We start from the raw sequence: 6,142 nt of genomic DNA on the forward strand, positions 1-6,142 counted from the left end.
AACTTGCCTGACGTCACACAGCCAGGTGGCCCCAAAGGCTTTAATCTTAACTACTACCCTCTACTACCTGTTATTATTAACAATGCTATTGATTCTATAGCATATATTATTTACATTTTAGAAACAAATGTAAAGCAGGACCACAAGCCCTCAGGAAGTGATTTCCTCTCAGTCTTTCCAGAGGTCTCTAGAGGAAAGGCATTGGGCCAATCTTCTAGAAACACCTTTTTCTATGAAGAGAGACTAAGGCACAGGAGGAGTCAGCAACTCAGGGAACATTTGGTGAGGTGGGACCCTTTAGTCTTGGAAGTAACAAATAGAAGAAGAGATGACACCACCTTTCAGGCGAGTCACTCTTGCTGAGATAACGATCAAACCTTGGACTGCTAGAGCTACTTATTTATTTATTTATTTATCTGAGATGGGGTCTCACTCTGTTGCCCAGGCTGGAGTGCTGTAGCACAATAATAGCTCACTGCAACCTCCACCTCCCGGGCTCAAATGATATTCCTGTCAGAGGTGTTTGAACAAGAGCAGCTCCATCTTGAATAAGAGCTGGGTGAAATAAGGCTGAGACCTCTTAGGCTGCATTCCCAGGAGGTTAAGGTATTCTTAGTCACAGGGTGAGATAGCAGGTCAGCAAAAGATACAAGTCAAAAAGACCTTGCTGTTAAAAGAGCTTGCAGTAGGCCGGGCGCGGTGGCTCAAGCCTGTAATCCCAGCACTTTGGGAGGCCGAGGCAGGTGGATCATGAGGTCAAAAGATCGAGACCATCCTGGTCAACATGGTGAAACACCGTCTCTACTAAAAATACAAAAAATTAGCTGGGCGTGGTGGCGCCTGCCTGTAATCCCAGCTACTCAGGAGGCTGAGGCAGGAAAATTGCCTGAACCCAGGAGGCAGAGGTTGCGGTGAGCCGAGATCGCGCTATTGCACTCCAGCCTGGGTAACAAAAGCGAAACTCTGGCTAAAAAAAAAAAAACAGTGTGGCGATTCCTCAAGGCCTTAGAAATAGAAATTCCATTTGACCCAGCAATCCCATTACTGGGTATATATCCAAAGGACTATAAATCATTCTACTATAAGGACACATGTACACGAATGTTCATTGCAGCACTGTTTACAATAGCAAAGACCTGGAATCAACCCAAATGCCCATTGATAATAGACTGGATTGGAAAAATGTGGCACATATACACCATGGAATATTATGCAGCAATCAGAAATGATGACTTTGTGTCCTTTGTAGGGACATGGATGAATCTGGAAAACATCATCCTCAGCAAACTGACACAAGAACATAAAATGAAACACCGCATATCCTCACTCATAGGTGGGTGATGAAAAATGAGAACACATGGACACAGAAAGGGGAGTACTAAACACTGGGGTCTATTGGGGGGAAAAGGGGAGGGTCAGTGGGAGGGGGAGGTGGGGAGGGATAGCCTGGGGAGAAATGCCAAATGTGGGTGAAGGGGAGAAGAAAAGCAAAGCACACTGCCATGTGTGTACCTATGCAACTGTCTTGCATGCTCTGCTCATGTACCCCAAAACCTAAAATCCAATAAAAAATTAAAAAAAAAAAAAAAAAAAGAACTTGCAGTAAAGGCCCGCCAAATCCTGCAAAAACCAAGATGGCAACAGAAGTGACCTCTGGTGGTCCTGACTTCTCATTATATTCTAATTATAACACATTAGCATGCTAAAAGACATTCCCACCATCACCATGATAATTTACAAATGCAATGCCAACCTCAGGAAGTTACCCTATATGGTCTTAAAAGGGGAGGAACCCTCAGTTCTGGAAATTGCCAACCCTTTTCTCTGAAAACTCATGAATAATACCCCTTGTTTAGCATATAATCAAGAAATAACCATAAAAATGGCCTTCCAACAGATCCTGCTACTGCTCTGCTTATGGAGTAGCCATTCCTTTATTCCTTTACTTTCTTTAATAAACTTGGTTGTATTTTATTCTATGGGTTCACCCGAATTCTTCCTTGCATGAATCCTGTCTTGGGGTCTGGATCTGGACACTTTTCCAATGACAATCCCACCTCAGCCTCCAGAGTAGCTGGGACTATAGGTGCAAGGCAACATGTTCAGCTAATTTTTGTATTGTTAGTAGAGATGAGATTTCACCATGTTGCCCAGGCTGGTCTCTATCTCCTGCGCTCAAGTGATCCATTCACCTCAGCCTCCCAAAGTGCTGGGATTACAGGCATGATCCACTGTGCCCAGCCAATGGGTAGAGTTTTAATATCAGTTCACTTTAAGACAGGCCCAGCCCTGCCTTAACTCCTACTCCTTGCCTCTGAGGTGCAGTGAATGGTTCAAAAGGGAAGTCGAACATCCCAGAGGAGTAAGTCCCCTAGGCTTTTGGCAGGATTTTAAATGAGGTTCTCACTGCCTGAGTTAAGTGAGATATGTAACCTTTTTGTGCCCAACTTTCTTCCTCTGCAAAATGAAGTTGGTCATATCCACCTTCTCCCTGCTACCCACAAGTGAGCAAGATGTTATCTAGACTGGTGTTTCTCATCCTACATTCTGTCTTGGAAACCCTGAGAATTTTGTTTTTCCAAATAATTTCTTCTGACACACTGTCGTTCCCAAGGCCAAGAGACTTAATCCTTTGAGGGTTTAAGAGTAGTGAGGCAACTTCAAGGTTGCGTGTCTAGCAGGGGATGTGCCACAAGTGGGTAGGCTGTGGCAGAATGTATCACACAGAGGACTAGGAATGCACTGAGCCTCATGCTTTGGGGAAAGTGTGTTTAGCTTTGTGAGATTCTCCAGGAAACACATTTTAGGCTTTGGTGGGAGATTTTGTTTCATCCCCGCTTTTAAGAAAAGAGAATAAAATAGTAAAAATGATAGTTGTGATATAAGAGGGAATCTCTATAATTTGGTAAGGGAGATTTGGCCAATAAGTTTCAGGTATCGGCATTTGAAATTGACTCATGGTGTCAAAGCCCTTTGCAGTTATACAGGTCATGAGCTGCAGGGTTACTGGGATTGACAATTACACAAACTAGTGTGTGAGTTCAGGAGTTCAGGGAGAGACAGGAATGACTTTCAATCCCTGTCTTCCTAGCCCTGGGACTCTCCACCCTGAAGAAATAAAGGAGGACTTTTAAAAATGCAAATGTCAGGCCTCTTCCTCAGAAATTCTGATTCCATAGGTGTGTGTCAAACGTCTCTGATAACTGTATCTTTTAAGGCTCCCTCGTTGATTCTTATGTGAAACCAGTATGAAGAACCACAGCTGTAGGCTTATCAGAGAAAAGGCCCAGTTTCCCATTTATCCCACCCACCTTCCTGGGGGAACAGGAGATAATGGTGCTTCTTGTGTTCCAAGAAAACCATCCCACAGGAATCCAACCTCTGAGTATTCTTCTCTAGGGAAGGAATTTCTTTTCATGCTTTTGTAACTCTCCAGGTGTTTTCCAGTTAGCTCAAACCACAATTCACTTGAACATATTCTCATTTCCAAAATAAGATAAACCCTGCAGCAGGCCAGAGATGTGAGGGGAAATTGATGAGGAAGGATGTATATCTCTGGAAACAATCCTCTTCAGCATGAATGGACCTGGGCGGAGGATTGTGGTATGGATCTGAGGTTCTCCCAGAATTCTCAACTCTGAAGACACAGCAATGAATGACCAGAAAGGATCCAGAAGGAACCTTCTCTCATAGAGGTTAATTTTAAAAGTCCCTCCCACATCCTTGCTGGGCCAAAGCATTTGCAGGACAAAAAAAAAAATTAAATTAAAAAAATAAAAATAGAAACCACAGACTAAGCAGTGGGAGCAAACCTTCCTGAGTTTATCCTAGTGTTATAAATGGTCTCTGTGTATGGGTCCCTATGTTGTTTACCTGTTCACAGCAGGCCAGGACTGGTTAGCTCAAAAGCCCTGGGGACAAAATCAAAATTTTACACATCAAATTGTTTTAAATATAGCCCGAATAAGCAGATTTTTAGCAGTTTAGAGCCTGTTTGTTTTGCACACCGAATGAAGCTGTACCCAACATCTCTTAGGCATAGATTAGATAACCTTGGGGATACAAAGACCACGGCTGCCCTTCAGAGCTGTCTGACCCAGAGACTCCCCATTGAGTTACTGAGTGATATCAGCTAGACATAGAAGCCCACTCTCTCCCCACTACCAGCTTCTTAGCTCTCTTCCCCTTCCTGATGGTGGCCTCTGGACCCTCGCATCTGAAAGGTCTTATTCTGTGAAGGACTTATCTCACCCCTCCACATGCAAATCTGTCAGTGTCACCCAAATAAGCTTTTTGTGTGCTACTGTCACCTCACAATGATAACCTTTTGCCTGATGAACCCCCAAATTTCCTCAAACTCACTATAGGAATCAAAAATGGGCCCTGAAAGGTCAACTGACAGGAGGAAGGGGCAAGCTTTATTTGGGGTCTTCTCCTGCAAGCCCCAAAGCATCCTGGTCACCCGCCTAAACTGACCAAGTCTTGGCCAAGAATCACTGAACAAGTCCTGTGACAGACACCAAACACATCTAAAACATTGCCCTCACTGAGAAAGAGCCAGCTCCTTCAAAGTATGGCCCAAACACCTCCAGTACCCAGTTGGTGTATCCTTGCTCTGGACTTTAGGCCCAACTCATCTCCCACACTCTGGCACAGAGCACCTTCACCTTGGCTGAACTTCAAATCTTACCAATTCTGGGAGCCCATCTCAGAAATTCTGATCCAGTTGATTTGGATACAACTGTCTACCTCCAACCCTCAACTTCCGCAAATGGGTAGTTTATAAAGTTTTCCAAGTGATTCTAATCTGCAATGAGAACTAAGAATCCCCTTTCTAGCCAAAACTCCTTCATCTGGGGTTGTGCACCGTACCCAGCACCAACCCCAATCCACCACCAGTGTCTGGCAGTGGTGGACTGGATCCTTGAATATGACCGAATTTCTGGGCCCATAGCCTATCTTTGGTAGATAATCAAAGGTCATTCAAAAGCCGTTGGACATTTGGGCTTGGGAACTCATATTCAAACCCCATGGTGTACACTTTGGATCCTGGAATATCCTTAAAATCCCTGTAGAATCTGTTACTAATGGAAATAGTCATCCACAAAATGATTATAATCTTTGCTAACTAAACTGTCAAGTGTAAATTGTAGTCCCTTAGGAACTAAGCCATGCCAGTGCCTTCTGAGAGAATAACCTTTAGTTTGGGGCAGAGAAGAGACCCAGGTTTGCATCTAAGCTTTGGGGAGACCTGCACTTGTGTCCCATGATTCCATCAAATCTTTGAATGAAATAAAGGCCTTTTAAGAGAGACAACATTGTTTAGGGCACATCTGGATACAGGATGACTGAGAAAAAAGTTTCTTCCATTTAGGATTTCAGAGTTATATTTGACTATCCAGTTGAATCCATAGTCTTAATCAGTTCCAAACACAAAGCACAACATTTGCAGGGTACAGGTGATGCCTTTTGTTAGCTTCTGTCATTGGGTAACAAAGTATTTTCACAAACTTAGTGGCTTAAAACAATGTATGCAGTTATGACCTCTCTGTTTCTGTGGGTCAGGAGCTCAGGGTCTCACAAGGGTACAATCAATTGTATTTGCCAGAGCTGTGATCAGCTTCAGCTCTGGGTCTCCTTTTATACTTCCTCGGGTTGTTGGCAGAGTTCTTTTTTTTTTTTGCAGCTGTGAGGTTATCTAGCTTCCTCAAGACCAACAGAAGACAGGGCCTGTCCTCTATACCCTCTTTCAAAACCTCCCCTAAGTCAGACTCACCCAGAATAATCACTGTGCTAATGTACTCAAATTAAACTGATGAGGGACCTTAATTACATCAGCAAAATCCCTTCACCTTTGCCATATAATGCAACGTAGTCACACAAGTGACATTCATCTTCACAGGTCCTGCCCACACTCAAGGGAGTTTATGCAGGGTGTGTATACTGGGGGCATGAATCTTATGGGCCATCTTAGATTTCTGTCTACCCCGTTCCCCTTAGGTACAAGAAGACTTCACATCCCGCACAGAGGACTCTTCTACCTTCCTATTATCCCTGGAGCATTGGGCCTGGAGCTACTTAAACTATGGCCCTGCCACCAACACCGTCCTTTTCTCTATGCCTTAGTTTCTCCAAGCAGAAA

Source organism: Callithrix jacchus, chromosome X, assembly GCF_049354715.1.
Source record: "Callithrix jacchus isolate 240 chromosome X, calJac240_pri, whole genome shotgun sequence".
NCBI classification, from domain to species: domain Eukaryota; kingdom Metazoa; phylum Chordata; class Mammalia; order Primates; family Cebidae; genus Callithrix; species Callithrix jacchus.